The following is a 16,293-nucleotide window of genomic DNA, read 5'->3' on the forward strand; positions in this document are numbered from 1 at the left end:
TTGGGCTTGAACTCAAGACCCTGAGATCAAGAGTTGTGTGCTCCACCGACTGAGCTAGCCACATGATCTCTGTTCAGATTGATTTGGAAGCATTGTTAGAGGTGATTTGCGGGACTTTGGATGAAAATGGACCTTCAGTCAGTTACTGTCTTTGAAAGTTTTACTAGTATTATGTAACAACTGAGTTCTCATGCAACTAATCTGATTCTGTATCATTCTTTACACTGTAAAAAATCTAGAAAGTTTTGGGTTTTGATCTCTATTTTCTATCCTTCCTACTCTATAACTGAAATTACCCAAACTGATTAAATTAAATATAATGAAATTGTAAGTGAAGAGGAAGTCTACATAAACAAAAAGTTGCACTCATCGTCAAAAGGATATAATAGAGATGACCTTGGAAAGTAGTTGTGTCATAGATGCCTGCACACTGAAGTCTGTTCCTGCTCTTAAGGAATTCCAGACAGGATGGTTGATCTATCCAGCATTTGTTACTGCATCAGCCTCCCCAGTTGTCTATTGACTATGCCTAAATGGTGGTAATTTTTCTAAAGGCTTGAAACATAAAAGATTCCTGTTGGGCATAGGCACAGAAGCTGAGCCTACCGTTAATGGCCTGCTTATCCAATTGCCTTTAATGGAGAAAAAATAGCCATTAATAGCTTTTCCAAACCCCTTGGGTATTAGATGAAATTCTTTGCAATCCGTAGAGCAGCGGCTATTGGTTCTGAACTCCCTTTAGCCACGAGTTTGCCTTGAGGCAACTATTTTCTGCAGTGATAGGGAAAATGACTCATGTGTTTCTTTTTTTTTTAATTTTTATTTATTTATGATAGTCACACACACACACACACACACACACACAGAGAGAGAGAGAGAGGCAGAGACATAGGCAGAGGGAGAAGCAGGCTCCATGCACCGGGAGCCCGACGTGGGATTCCATCCCGGGTCTCCAGGATCGCGCCCTGGGCCAAAGGCAGGTGCCAAACCGCTGCGCCACCCAGGGATCCCGACTCATGTGTTTCTTAAAACCACATGAAATTTTTGTATATATGTATGTATGTATTTATTTATTTATTTGGCAGTCTTCATTTATTCAAGGCCTTTTTGTGTGTGTGTGTGATTTTTTATTTTTTATTTTTATTTTTTATTGGAGTTCAATTTGCCAACATATAGCATAACACCCAGTGCTCATCCCGCCAAGTGCCCCCCTCAGTGCCCATCACCCAGTCACCCCAACCCCCCCGCCCACTTCCCCTTCCACTACCCTATTCAAGGCCTTTTTGATAACTTGCCTTAGCCAGAATTGGCTAGTAGGTATACCAGATTGAGATCCTGACACCACATTTTCTCAGTGGGACAAAATACTCTCCTCAATTAGTCATGTTTGCCATAGAAAAAGAATGGGTATTTTATTTTTTACTTATTTTTTAAAAGATTTTATTTATTTATTCATGAGAGACAGAGAGAGAGAGAGAGAGAGAGAGAGAGGGGCAGAGACACAGGCAGAGAGAGAAGCAGGCTCCATGCAGGGATCCTGACATGGGACTCGATCCCGGGTCTCCAGGATCATGTCCTGGGCCAAAGGCAGGCGCCAAACCACTGAGCCACCCAGGGATCCCTATTTTATTTTTTAAATTAAAAAATAATTTTAAAGATTTTTATTTATTTACTCATAAGAGACACAGAGAGGCAGAGACACAGGCAGAGGGAGAAGCAGGCTCCCTGTGGAAAACCTGGTGCAGGACTGGATCCCAGGACCCCAGGATCATGACCTGAGCTGAAGGCAGAAGCTCAACTGCTGAGCCATCCAGGTGCCCAAAGGGAAAAAAAAAAAATTAATTTCACTGTATTTAACACACTGTGCTATATTAGTTTCACGTGTTCAATATAGTGAGTGATTCAACAATTCTCTACATTACTCATTGCTCATCACAATACATGTACTCTTAATACCCATCACCTATTTATCCCATCCCCCCTCCCACCTTCCTTCTGGTAACCACCAGTTTGTTCTCTATAGTTAAGTGTCTATTTCTTTTTTTTTTTTAAGATTTTATTTTTTATTTATTTATTCATGACAGAGAAAGAGAAAGAGAGAGAGAGAGACAGGCAGAAGGAGAAGGAGGCTCCATGCAGGGAACCCAACACAGGACTTGATCCCGGGTCTCCAGGATCACACCCCCAACTGAAGGCGGCGCTAAACCACTGGGCCACTGGGGCTGCCCTAAGTGTCTATTTCTTGGTTTATCTCTTTTTTTCCCCCTTTTATTAATTTGTTTTGTTTCTTAAATTCCACATATGAGTAAAATCCTCTGATTTTATATATATATATACCACTCTTCTTTATCCATTCATCTATCAGTGGACACTTGGGTTGCTTCCATAAATTAGCTATTGTAAATTATACTGCAATAAACATAGAGGTGCATGTATCTTCCAAATTAGTGTTATTGTATTCTTTGGATAAATACTAGTAGTGGAATTGTGGGATCATATGGTAGTTCTATTTTTAATTTTTTGAGAAGCTTCCATACTGTTTTCCACAGTGGCTGCACCAGTTTGCATTCCTACCAACAGTGCACAAGTGATTCTTTTTCTCCATATCGTTGCCAATATTTGTTGTTTCTTGTGTTTTTTAGTTTAGCCAATCTGACAGTTGGGAGGTAATATCTCATTGTGGGTTTGATTTGCAAGAATATATACTTTTGATGGGCTATCCATCTGCCACCATGTAAACACAATAAAATCTTCAGGCAAGCTTTGAAGATTATTAAGTTAACTTAATATGTCCAGTAGGGGGATCCCTGGGTGGCGCAGCGGTTTGGCGTCTGCCTTTGGCCCAGGGCGTGATCCTGGAGACCCGGGATCGAATCCCACATCAGGCTCCCTGCATGGAGCCTGCTTCTCCCTCTGCCTGTGTCTCTGCCTCTCTCTCTCTCTGTGACTATCATAAATAAATAAAAATTAAAAAACAAAACAATATGTCCAGTAGGAATGCTTTCCAAAAATTCTTTTAGGTTTTTTTTTTTTTTAAAAGATTTTATTTATTTATTCATGATAGTCACACAGAGAGAGAGAGAGAGGCAGAGACACAGGCAGAGGGAGAAGCAGGCTCCATGCAGGGAGCCCGATGTGGGATTCGATCCCGGGTCTCCAGGATCGCGCCCTGGGCCAAAGGCAGGCGCCAAACCGCTGCGCCACCCAGGGATCCCAAATTCTTTTAGGTTTAATGAATGGGGGCCTGCATTTAACTAATAAAAGACAGATTAATAGAAAAATAATATAAATGTATTAATTTTTTATATGCACCGGAGTTCAAAGAATAGTGAGACTAAAAGAAAGGGCTCAACTTGGGGGTGGATTTGCGGTTCACAGGACAAGAAAGTGTGGGGAACTAGGAAATATATAGGAGAACTAAAGGAAGATTGGATTATTTTAGTAAAGTTTGTTTATGGCAAACTCATGTCAGTGTTGACTCTCTGTTCTTCATCTCTGATGATGAGTGATCTTCTCTTCCCAGCTGAGTTGCGGGGGACAATTTACAAAGTGAGACGTATGCCTGCTTTAAGGCAGATAAGGAGAAGGTAGGAATTTACTCCTTCTGGAGCACTTAATTCACAGTTGCCTTCAGCTCAAAATTATCCTTTTGCCAAAGTGACATATTTTGGGGTGGCATACACTAATCCTCTTCAAATGCTAACCCATTTTTCAAAGTCAAAGATTGCAGTATAAGAAAGAAGTGAAAATAATGTTTCCTTTCCCTATGATTTTGAAAACGTTTTCTCCCATCACATCTTCCTTGAAAGCCAAGAAGTCTAAAAAACAAGAGTAAACTTCTGTTTCTAAATTTCATTTCTTGCTTCAAGAGCTTTTGTGACATCTAAGACTCTGAAGGACAAAGATTATTCCAAGCCAGAGAAGGGCTACATTAAATCTCTCAGGGTGCTCTGGTGTTGCCCAGCTGCATGTTTTTCTTCCTTTTCTCCTATTTCTTCATCCCATGCCAGCACATGTTTTGGTGACTATAGCCCCATCTGTTCGAGGATTTCCTTTTCCTTTCTTCTGGATTTTTTTTTTTTTTAAGATTTCATTTATTTATTCATAGGAGACACACAGAGAAAAGAGAGGCAGAGGGAGAAGCAGGCTCCCTGGGGAGCCCGATGTGGGACTCAATCCTAGGACCCAGGACCACGCCCTGAGCCGAAGGCAGATGCTCAACCACTGAGGCACCCAGGCATCCCTTCTGGATTCTTTATTAATGAACATGCTTTCCCATATGAAATAAAATGTAAAAAAGTCTCAGTGGTACTATACAATTGTAATAACCAGGATTTCTATTTCTCCTTCCATTTTACAACTTTTCTTCTTTTTTTTTTCATTTTACAACTTTTCTTAATGTTTCTGTGTTGTGTCTAGAAATATAAGATACTGCATAAATATAAGAGAACTAGAAGATACTCATTCTGGTACTGCAAGATTCCATTGCATCTGTTTTCTTTTTACCTTCCGATTTCATCTTCTTGCCTTGTGGTGTGCTAGAGCTGGTTGTTAATTTTTTAGGGATTTGGTAAGCTGGCTTTAAACATGGCCCTTATTAAATAGTAATTCAATCATATAAATATACAATTAAAATCTATTAAAAACAAACGTAACAAGTAAACTCACCAGTTACTAATTGTTTACTATATTTTACTATTAGCTATGCTCTTTTTTAAAAAGCTTTTATTTATTTATTCATGAGAGACACAGAGAGGGTCAGAGACACAGGCAGAGGAGCCTCCTCAGGGAGCCTGATGGGGACTAAATCCCAGGACCCCAGGACATGACCTGAGCCAAAGGCTGATGCTCAACCACTGAGCCACCCAGGTGCCCCTCTTAGCTACGCTCTTGAGGCTATTTGTGCCCGTCATATCTCTCTGTGTGGAGAGACATCATGGCTGCACACCTCCTCACGATTCCATTAGAGACATCATGGCAAAAACCGCACATCCACTTTTTACCTCCCAGAGAGCCAGTTGTTAAGCGTTTGCCAGCACACCACTGTGGAAGCCACAAAATGTTGCTCATGTGAAGCTTTCATAACCAAATCCTCACATTTGCATCATTCATCTTTCTTCCAACTTCAAGATTTGTGCAACCAGTGCATAGAAATTCCCTATCAGCAAATTGAACTCCAGGAAAAAAAGGAAAAAAAGGAAAAAAAGAAAGGAAGGAAGGAAGGAAGGAAGGAAGGAAGGAAGGAAGGAAGGAAGGAAGGAAAGAGAGAGAGAGAGAGAGAGAGAGAAAGAAAGAAAGAAAGAAAGGAAAGAAAGAAAGAAAGAAAGAAAGAAAGAAAGAAAGAAGAAAGAAAGAAAGAGAAAGAAAGAAAGAAAGAAAGAAGAAGGAAGGAAGGAAAGAAAGGAAAGAAAGGAAAGAAAGGAAAGAAGAAAGGAAGAAAGGAAGAAAGAAAGAAAAGAAAGAGAAAGAAAGGAATGAAAGGAAAGAGGAAAGGAAAGAAAGGAAAGAAAGGAAAGGAAGAAAGGAAGGAAGGAAGGAAGGAAGAAGGAAAGAAGGAAGGAAGGAAGGAAGGAAGGAAGGAAGGAAGAAAAGAAAGAAAGAAAGAAAGAAAGAAAGAAAGAAAGAAAGAAAGAAAGAAAGAAAGAAAGAAAGAAATTTCCCATCAAGTCATGTGCTTTGTCCTTTCAGCCTCATCTAGATGAGATTGTCTTAACTTCAAGGTTGGAGGGACGTGTTGGCCACATCAACCCCCTCTTTCTGAGCCAACTCCGACTCCCTGGTTTCCTTACCCTGCACGAGGCTCTGAGCGAATCTCAGTTGAGCCGCAAACAAATCACGTGGTCGCTGAAGCTCGTTGCTGTGGTTTTAGGGTCTCTCGTGCCCTCCCTCTTCCACTCTCGCCCCCACATTTTGTAGCACAGCAGTTTCCGCTTGAGGCAGAATCCGATGGAACTGCGAAGAAAACTGCGGCATTTTAGAGGAGTTTCCCAGTAACAGAATCTCTTTTGGAGCCTTTTCGTGTAAGAGTTTTCCAATTTAGAATCGTTCTGTTCCTTACAATTCTGGGCCCTTTCTCTCCGGAGGCCACAGCTTACGTGTTGGAAGCCCGTGACCTCGGGGTCATTTTAAAAGTCTCAAGAGTACTTGGGAACTGAAAGTGTCAGTGGCCGATTTTAGAGTCTTTCCAGATTTGGTAGCACAATTTGAGCGTGGGAGGTTTTAATTCCCAGAGCAGGAAGGAAGATGCAAGAAAGAAAAAAAAAAAAAGAGAAAGAGAGAGAGAGGACGGGGCAAGGGATGGCGAATTCCTAGGACTTTTCAATTTTGCCTGAAATTAGGTTTTTCTTTTTTTCCTTTTAGGATTTTATGTATTTGGGAGGGAGAAGGGGGCAGGGGGAGGGGCAGGGGGGGAGGGGCAGGGAGGCCCCGGGCAGCTTCCCTGCTGCGCTGTGCGGGGGGGGGGGGGGGGCGGGGAGCCGACCCGGGCGCACCCCGCAGCCCTGAGCCCGACTCGAGGGTCCCAGGCTCGGCCCGCTCGGCCCCGGGCGCCCCGGGAGGCGGCTTCTTGTCGTGGAAAGCCCGGGGCAGTTCAGGAAGGATCTAGGAGTTCGCGGTTTCGTGTTTCGGGAGGAGCGAGACGGGCCTCAGCGTCGCGGAGCCGGGGCCAGCACCGCCTTCCCGGCTGCGGAGCTGCTTTCTGGAGGGGATCCGCGGCCGCGGCCGGTGACGGTGACGGGCGCCCCGAGGCGGAGTCGCTTCCGGGGGGCGCCGGCTCCCCACGGCCTCTGGGCCCGGCCCCGCCCCCGCCCCGCCCGGCGCCCCCCGAACCCCGGCGCCCCGCGGAGCCACCGGCCGCCGCCTTCCGGTCTCGCGCGTTCCCCGGTTCCCCCCACTCTGGGTGCGCGGGACGAGAAGGGCCGAGGGGCCGAGGAGGGAAAGCACCGCGGGCCGCGGGGGGCGGACGGCGCGGCGCCCCCCGAGCTCCGGCCCGAGCGACCCGAGGCTGGGGCGGGGGCTGCGCCGCGCGAGTCCCGCAGAGACGGAGCCGGGGCCGGAGCTCGGGGCCGCAGCCGGGTCGGGCCAGCCGGGAGCCCGTTTGCCCTTTGCCCGCCCGCCCCTGCCCTTGGAGGCCCGCGTGCCCCGTCACCGCCGCCCACGCCTGCGGCTTCCGTGCTGCTCCCCCACGGTCAGGACAGACTCCGTCGCCTCCACCCTTTCACTTTAGCGCTTCCCTTTGTTCCCGGTGTGACGCAACGCTGGACATTTCCTGTTCTTTCCTCTTCTTTTCTTTATTAGAGGGAGGGGGGGGGGGAGCACCTGAGTAAGGGCGCTGCGGGCGGGCCGAGGGGAGAGGCGGGAGGACGAGAATCCCGCGCGGGCCCCAGACCCGGCAGGGAGCGCAGCGCAGGGCTTGAGCTCATGACCCGGAGACCGCGACCGGCCCGAGCCGACCCGAGCCGAGCCGAGCTGAGCCGACCCGAGCCGACCCGAGCCGACCCGACCCGAGCTTAGCCGACCCGAGCCGACCCGACCCGAGCTGACCCGACCCGAGCCGACCCGAGCCGACCCGAGCCGACCCGAGCCGAGCTGACCCGAGCCGACCCGAGCCGACCCGAGCCGAGCCGACCCGAGCTGAGCCGAGCCGAGCCGAGCTGAGCCGACCCGAGCTGAACCGACCCGAGCCGAGCCGAGCCGAGCCGAGCCGAGCCGACCCCAGCTGAGCCGACCCGAGCCGACCCGAGCCGACCCGACCCGAGCCGACCCGACCCGAGCTTAGCCGACCCGAGCCGACCCGAGCCGAGCTTACCCGAGCCGAGCCGACCCGAGCCGACCCGAGCCGACCCGACCCGAGCTGAGCCGCGGTCGCCCGTTGGAAGCCGACTGAGCCGCCCAGGGTCTCTGCTCTGACACTTTCAGCCAAGAGATGTTCGGGGGACAACTGGGCTTTATCACACATACCTCGGGGCCCATTGATGTCCTTCCACTTGGAAAGTGTTTCCATGCCCCCTTCTTGGGTCTCCCGACCTATTTATCATCACAGGTCACATGCTTGTTACAATATGAAAGTGCCAGGGTGCCTGGGTGGCCTAGTCGGTGAATCATCTGCCTTCGGGCCATGATTTCCGGGTCCTGGGTTCCAGCCCCACATGGGGTTCTCTGCTCAGCGAGGAGTCTGCTTCCCTCTCTGCCTCTCTTTCCAATAAATACATTTCAAAAATAAAAAAGAAGTGTATAAATGCCACGAGCAAATGTGAGTAAATTAAAATTTTTCTTGACACCAAGTTCTGTTGGCGATGCTAAGGAAGCCAGTGAACTTTTTAGGCAGGAATCAGATCCTATAAACCATCCTAGTCGTTATGCCCTAGATGACTAATCGTTTTGTTGGTGGTGGCTGCTATTTTAGTCTTAGGATTTCCTTCAGTATGATATTGGATAAAGTTTCAACTTTATATTTTTTACACTTAGCCTAATACTGAATTTTTCTAGTATGACAGAGGTATTTTCCAGGAATAAAATAATAATAATAATCTGTTCTCACCGAATCCAAAGCATTTCTATTTGGGTTCAATATGCAAGATGGTTGAAGAATTCAGACACACTTGAATTTTACCAGTCCCTGAAGTATTACCACTGCATTAAGTTCCTACAATTCATTTTTTAAAAAATATTTTATTAGTTTATCATGAGAGACACAGAGACAGAGACATAGGCAGAGGAAGAAGCAGGCTCCATGCAGGGAGCCCGATGTGGGACTCGAACCCGGGAATCCAGGATCACGCCCTGAGCCAAAGGCAGGCGTTCAACCTCTGAGCCACTCAAGCGTCCCAGTTCCTACAATTCAGATAGGGATTTCCCTTGCAAATTATCTAAAGCAAGTGTTTTAAATCAGGAGCAATTTTGCCACACAGTGTGCGTTTGGCAATGTCTGCAGACATTGTTGGTTGTCACATGTGGGAAGTAGGGGTGCTATTGGTGTCTAGAGGGTGGAGGTCAGCAGTGATGCTAAACATTGCATAGTGCACAGAACCACACAACAACAGTGAATTATCTGGCCCCAGAAGTTGATAGTGTCACTGTCGACATTTCCCGATCCAAAATAACTTAATTCATTTTTTAAGGAAAGGCAATATGCCATTGGCTTACCAGCATCTGAAATATATAGTAGCTTTTCCTGTATCCAAGACTGCTGTTACTTCTCTCATCTGACAAACCAAGCACCCCTGGCGATGAGGGGGCGCCCCTAAGGCGGAGTCGGAAACAGAAGAATGCAGTTATCTTAGAACCTCTTTTTCCTTTCAATCTGTTGCTTTCTTTCCAAATGGATCCATATTGCTCACAACTCACAGAAGAGCTACTAAAAATAAGTGGCTCTGCCAAGGTATACAGTGTCTTCAATAAAGTGAGAACCACCACCAAAGAGACTTGGGGCAAGTCAAGGGTCAGAGGCTGTCTCTGTCACCATATCCCTCCTTTTCACCATGGTCGTGGGCCCATATCTTTCTTACTCGTGTCTGTGGGTCCCCACTTTACAGCCAGTGCCAACCTCAGCCTTTTTGCCCCAGCTCCCTCCCCTTTTGGGATATCAGAGGTGGTATACAAGCCCATGTGCATAACCCTAGACCACCGCCCCCTAACACACACACACACACACACACACACACACACACACACCCAGAGCCAGGCCCTGAGGAGCAGCCAGGTTTGACCTGGATTTTTATTTTCTCCCCCCTCAACACAAACACTTTTTCACCTGTGTGTGTGTGTGTGTGTGTGTGTATTGCCAAAAACTTCCTTTTTTGAATTTAACGAGATTTCCACGTAAATCTTCAAATTGAGGCCTTTTGTGACATCTTATAATATTCCAAATGTTTTCAGCCCCTTGGATGAATTTAAGTGGATCATGCTGCCAAAAATATCTCATGAAAAAAAAAAACAATTTATTTGTAAATAAAAAGCATTGCTCTGAGTATATCATTATTGAATGAAGTACCATGATTGAAGCAATATGCTCTCATTTCTGATGAGAAATGCCTCATTCTCATTGCCTATAAAGTAGGTATACAGGAAGCACAGATGTCGTTTGTTACTAAAGCCATAACTGGGCTGCTATGAACCGAATATTTGTGTCCTCCTAAAATTCACATACTGAAACCCTAAACGCTAGTGTGATAGTATTTGGAAGTGGGCAGTGCCCTCACACATGCAACTGATGCCCTTACAAGAAGAGACACGCAAGAGCTTGTTTCCTCTCTCTCTGTCTCTCTCTCTCTGCCATGTGAGGATCCAACAAGAAGATGGTTGTCTGCAAATCAGGAAGACGGCCCTCACCAGGATGGCATTGGTGACACTTTGATCTTGGACTTCCAGCCTCCAGAACCATGAGAAATAAATTCTTGTTTGTTAAGCCACCCAGTCTATGGTATTGTGTTAGAGCAGCCAGAGCAGACTAAGACATGGGCTTGGCAGTAAAAAGCACCAAGATCATCTAGCAATGACCATCCTGATAAGGCAAATGGGCAGTAGTGGCATGTGTGCTCATATTTGCCATCAATTCTAGATATATATAGGAGACATGTACCTATATCTCTACCTATCATCCATTTGGAAAGAGCAAGAACTGTTTGTGGGGTTTTTTTTCTTGATCACTCTTATATTCTCATACCATTGATCAATAAATATATGTTGAATAAATCACTTGTACAAATTCTAAATGTTACACATGACCTTGTATTTGATCATATCTGGCCCAGAATGGGTGAGAACCGGAGAACAATGAAGCCCAGATGGTTAAACTGGGTGATCATCCAGACTGATTCACTAGGTCAGTAATTTGTTTCCATAAAGCTGCCTACAGCAACACATGACTGAAATTTCTACCTTGACGACATCATAAATTATAATATTATAGACTTCTAGGTTGCCTGTATTTAATAGGTGAATAATGGAAACTGTAATGATAAATCCCCAATTTTTGCTCTGAAGTACTCTATCAGCAAAAGAATAAATGCCATTCTTCTAGAGACCTTGCATGAAAGACATTGCCTAGCACAAAAATATGCTGGAGTCACATGTTTCATCTTAAAAATTCATGTGGTTTTTTTTTAATGTGGATTTTGTATTTATGCCAGGGTAGATTTATTGTCATATTTACATGTTTTAAATATTTCTCAAAAATCTAGAATATTGATAGTCTTAGAAGATGTACCATGTTCATTTTGTGGTTTATTCCACCCCTGATGCACCACCAGGTCCTCTGAGGGAGCACATTATGCTACATGAAAAGGGTGGGTATAATGCCCTTAATGTACCTGGTCAGTGTAGCTGGTTGATTTGTGTCCCCTAAAAGGACAAATGTACAAGTTCTAACCCTCAGTATCTGTGACTTTGATCTTATTTGGAAATAGGTCCTTTGCAGATATATTTAAACTGAGGATCTTGAGATGAGTTTATCTTGTATTTAATCCAATGAGAGTGTTTTCAGACAGAGAAACAGGAGAGAAGGCCGTGTGTAGATGGAACCAGAGATTGGAATCATGCTGCCACAAGCCAAGGACTGCAAGAGCCACTAGAAGCTGGAAAGAAGCAAGGAAGCATTTTCCCCTAAAGCCTTAGGAGAGAGCATAGCCCTGCTGACGTCTTGATCTCACACTTCTGGCCTCTGAGAGAATAAATTTCTACTATTTTAAGTCACCAACTTTGTGGTAATTTGTTACAGCCATCCTAGGAAAGTGATACACCAGGAGCTACAAAAATCATAATTCCAGGGATAATACCACCAATATGCTCCAACTGTATAGTCAGAAGTTAATTGTAACCATTGTTCTCAGGCAGAGTGGCAAAGCAACACTGAATCTTAACTCCAGTGTCTGAACAGTTTTGCTAATTACCCTCACAGATGCTTTGCAAGTACATCTTTATCTTGAGAACATCATAGATGTTTCGACCAGATGCGGGTCATACAAGAATGTACAAATTTGAATGAATAACAAGAAAAATATTCTTGCTTATAAAAATGATAATTTGTGCTTCAGAGTACTTTGTTCTGAGTTCATAACTAGCCTCAGCTGAATATTCAACCTTGATATTCACCCACTCTCTGTTGCCATTATGTAAAAGTATCTAGTAGTTTTTTTTAATAGTTATAATGATTGCCAGATGATATATTTTCATATATTTTAAAGTATTTTAAAATAATTTAAAGGGGGGCACCTGGCTGGCTCAGTGGTTGAGCATCTGCCTTCGGCTCAGGGCGTGATCCTGGGGCCTTGGAATCGAATCCCGCATCGGGCTCTCTGCATGGAGCCTGCTTCTCCCTCTGCCTGTGTCTCTGCCTCTCTCTGTGTGTGTCTCATGAATAAATAAATAAAACCTAAAAAAAACCCAAATAAAACAACTTAAAGGCATAATTCATCTGGTATTGGCAAATGTGACTTGGAAAATCAGTTCACTATATTTTTAGACTATACAAGTAGACAGGTCATATCCATAGTTCTAATTACTTAGAACAGGAAAACGGGATCCTCTCTAGCAGTATATGTTAAAAACTTTGAAAAGTGTTCCACAAAATGCTAGGAAAGGGAAAAACATTTAAAATGTAGTTGATGAGCAAGAACTGATTGGAAAACCAAGCCAAAATAAGCAGAGATCGTGAGGCTGAAGGTGATTTTAATGTTCTAACTTTACAAACATTGAAAATATAATGATAATGTCACTGAACAGATTCAGAGGCCAGTTTCCTCATGAATTTCAGTTAGGTAATCTTTCAAGTTTGGTCAATCAGGGTACGTGAGAACAAGTAAAGAAAGCTTCCTTTGAGTGAGAGAAGAATGCTGTGTGTCTGAAATTATCCCTTGTTCTGAAATTGCCCCAATTAAATCCTTTCTTTTCAGCTTCACTGTCTTTCAAGTATCCTCTTCTAAAATTCCCAAAAGGGTATAAAGTGCTATTGGAAACCAAAGAATACATAGACTAGAAATTCTGGAGACTATTAAGCAGTTGGTGTATAGATTATAATTTAAACATCTTACAAATGGCGTGTGTCCTAATTCAAGATCTGCATCATACACGCACAAAAACCCACAGACACACATGCATGCATACAAGTGCAGTATAAAACATTTAACACTTAGTGGGAATATTTTTCTAGTAAGTTTAAAATAGCATTGGTCTATTCTATTAACTGCTTATAAAAATACAGTTTTTAGGGGGCACCTGGGTGGCTCAGTTGTCTAAGCATCTGCCTTTGGCTCAGATCAGGGATCGAGCCCTGTGTCTTCAGGCTCCTTGCTCAGTGCAGAGCCTGCTTCTCCCTCTCCCTCCGCATTTCCTCCGGCTTGTGCGCTCTCTCTCTCCCTCTCTGAAATAAATAAATAAATAAATAAATAAATAAATAAATAAATAAATAAATAAATAAATTTTTAAAAAAGAAAAAATGTAAAAACCTACAGTTTTTAAGATGTTTATTATTTCATTTGATTCTTACAATGATGGGTAGATATCATTAGTATAAGATCCATTTAGAAGTGGGTATTTGTCCTGTCTGCACCCTTATATTATAATGTAGACTGTTTGTGAGTAAATTTCCATCATTACAAGGTTATTCTGTTTTCTGCTATATCATAGCAACTTTTATTTCAATCATTTTCATCTTTTATGAAATCAAGAAACATTCCAAAGTATTAATAATACACCTTTAAAATGATATACAAAATGCCTTCTTGTTTTGAGGGAAGAGAAGGGACATCAGGCATTCTGAAGATAAACATAATGGCTATATTTCTCCATAGCAGAATACTATAATTTTCATCAAGAATATATTAAGTGGTTCATTTTTGTAAGTAAGAAATATCATTCTTGGTAAATGTTTGTTATAAAAATTCTGCCACTTGAAACACTTTTTACAAAGAAGGCTATAAATGTAATTTTAAAACAAATCAAGACAGAACATAACAACACATACCGATAATCTTAGATGTTCAAAATACCTTAAGAGAACATACCCTGAACAAAATTGCCAACGCCTGATTAAAAAATCCATCTTCAAACATTAAAAAACATTTGAAATGGGAAGAGAGCCTTCAAGAGGTCGGTATGAAGATTAAACTTAAGCAAATATTATTACCTACTAGGAAGGCTTACATCTTTCTTATTCCCTTCTTAAAACAGTTGCTGTTCTCCTTATTTATCCTTATATACATTGCTAAAAATATGGAGAAGGGAAAAACAATCTACATTTGCAAAATAACTTTAAAAAGTTCACTTATGGGGGCACCTGGGTGGCTCAGTCAGTTAAGCATCTGCCTTTGCCTCAGATGGTGATCCCAGGGTCCTGGGGTCAAGCCCCACATCAGACTCCCTGTTCGGCGGGGAGTCTGCTTCTCCCTCTCCCAACCCATGCTCTCATTCTCACTCTCTCTATTACAAAAATAAAATCTATAAAGTGTTAAATAAAAGGTTCTCTTATGTAGAATTTTTGTCACTGTTATTTTTCTGTAATTTGTTTTCAGTCACTATTTTAAAACCCTACTATAACCCAGAGCAAATTTCTGAGTAACATATTTAAAGTAAATATACATATGACTATGTAAGACAATATTTACAAAATCAAATAAAAATATATGCATGACTATAAAAATGAGTGAATATGTTATTATCAAGAAATTAAACTGAGTTCTTTAATTCTCAGCCTCTCTAGCCATTCATACCTTTTTTTAAATAAAGATTTTATTTATTTATTCATGAGAGAGAGAGAGAGAGAAAGAGAGAGAGAGAGCGGCAGAGACACAGGCAGAAGGAGAAGCAGGCTCCATGCAGGGAGCACGACGTGGGACTCGAACCCTGGTCTCCAGGATCATGCCCTGGGCTGAAGGCGGTGCTAAACCGCTGAGCCACCTGGGCTGCCCCCATTCATACCTTTTATAAGATAATATAATTTATAACTAACAGGGTATTACCTCATACACAAGGAGAAATGAAATGTCCAATACCAATAAGCTTACCTTGAAGACTACTTTTCACATGATCTGGGTAATCCAAAGATATTTATATACGTAGATACTAATGACGTATAGTATCAGTACATTAAAAAATTCTGATGATCCTCATTTACATAGGGATGGGATTTCCCTTGCAGGCCAATACCTCATTCTTTGTGGGGCTAAGACCCTTGTCTCCGATCATGACATTTTTGTGGTTATTCTTTTGTGTTTATATATATATAAATTTTTTAAAATTGAAGTTCGATTTGCCAACGTATAGTATAACATTCAGTGCTCATCCCATCAGGTGCCCCCCTCAGTGCTCATCACCTGGTCACCCCGTCCCCCCGCCCACCTCCCCTTCCACTACCCCTTGCTCATTTCCCAGAGTTAGGAGTCTCTCATGTTTTGTCTCCCTCTAATTTTTCCCTCTCAGTTCCCCTCCTTTCCCCTATAATCCCTTTCACTATTTCTTATATTCCCCTTATGAGTGAAACCATATGATGATTGTCCTTCTCTGATTGACTTACTTCACTCAGCATAATACCCTCCAGTTCCATCCACATTGAAGAAAATGGTGGGTAATCATCTCTTCTGATGGCTGAGTAATATTCCATTGCATATATAGACCACATCTTCTTTACCCATTCATCTGTCGATGGACAGCGAGGCTCCTTCTATTGTGGCCATTGCTGCTATAAACATCGGGGGGCAGGTGTCCTGCTGTTTCACTGCATCTGTATCTTTGGCGTAAATCCCCAGCAGGGCAATTGCTGGGTCATAGGGCAGGTCTATTTTCAACTCTTTGAGGAACCTCCACACAGTTTTCCAGAGTGGTTGCACCAGTTCCCATTCCCACCAACAGAGCAGGAGGCTTCCAACATCCTCTCCAACATTTGTGGTTTCCTGCCTTGTTAATTTTCCCCATTCTCACTGGTGTGAGGTGGGATCTCATTGTGGTTTTGATTTGTATTTCCCTGATGCCAAGTGATGCAGAGCATCATCTCTCTCTCTCTCTCTCTCTTTCTCTCTGTCTCTCATGAATAAATAAAATATTTAAAAACATTTTTTTAAATAAAAGATTTTATTTATTTATTCATGATATACACACACACAGAGAGAGAGAGAGAGAGAGAAAGAGAGGCAGAGACAGGCAGAGGGAGAAGCAAGCTCCATTCCATGCAGGGAGCCTGATGTGGGACTTGATCCCGGATCTCCAGGATCACACCCTGGGCTTAAGGCAGTGCTAAACCGATGGGCCACCAGGGCTGCCCTGATTCCACACAAATCTTAAGATGATTTGTTCCAACTTTCT

The 16,293-nt window shown here is 43.4% G+C and overlaps 1 long non-coding RNA gene across 3 annotated transcripts in view; it reads right to left on the bottom strand.

The window, feature by feature from the left end:
• The window catches only part of LOC112647133 (uncharacterized), a 29,211-nt gene extending 22,870 nt beyond the window's left edge, over positions 1-6,341 (bottom strand). The window contains exon 1 of one of the 3 annotated variants that reach the window (XR_007407830.1): positions 5,790-6,334. This is a non-coding gene — a long non-coding RNA (uncharacterized LOC112647133). Of the gene's footprint in view, positions 1-5,789 lie in introns of all 3 variants that reach the window. The other 2 variants (XR_003128119.3, XR_003128118.3) reach the window with 2 other exon arrangements.
• Between the last annotated feature and the right edge of the window lie 9,952 nt (positions 6,342-16,293).

Source organism: Canis lupus, chromosome 32 (assembly GCF_003254725.2).
Source record: "Canis lupus dingo isolate Sandy chromosome 32, ASM325472v2, whole genome shotgun sequence".
NCBI classification, from domain to species: Eukaryota; Metazoa; Chordata; class Mammalia; order Carnivora; family Canidae; genus Canis; species Canis lupus.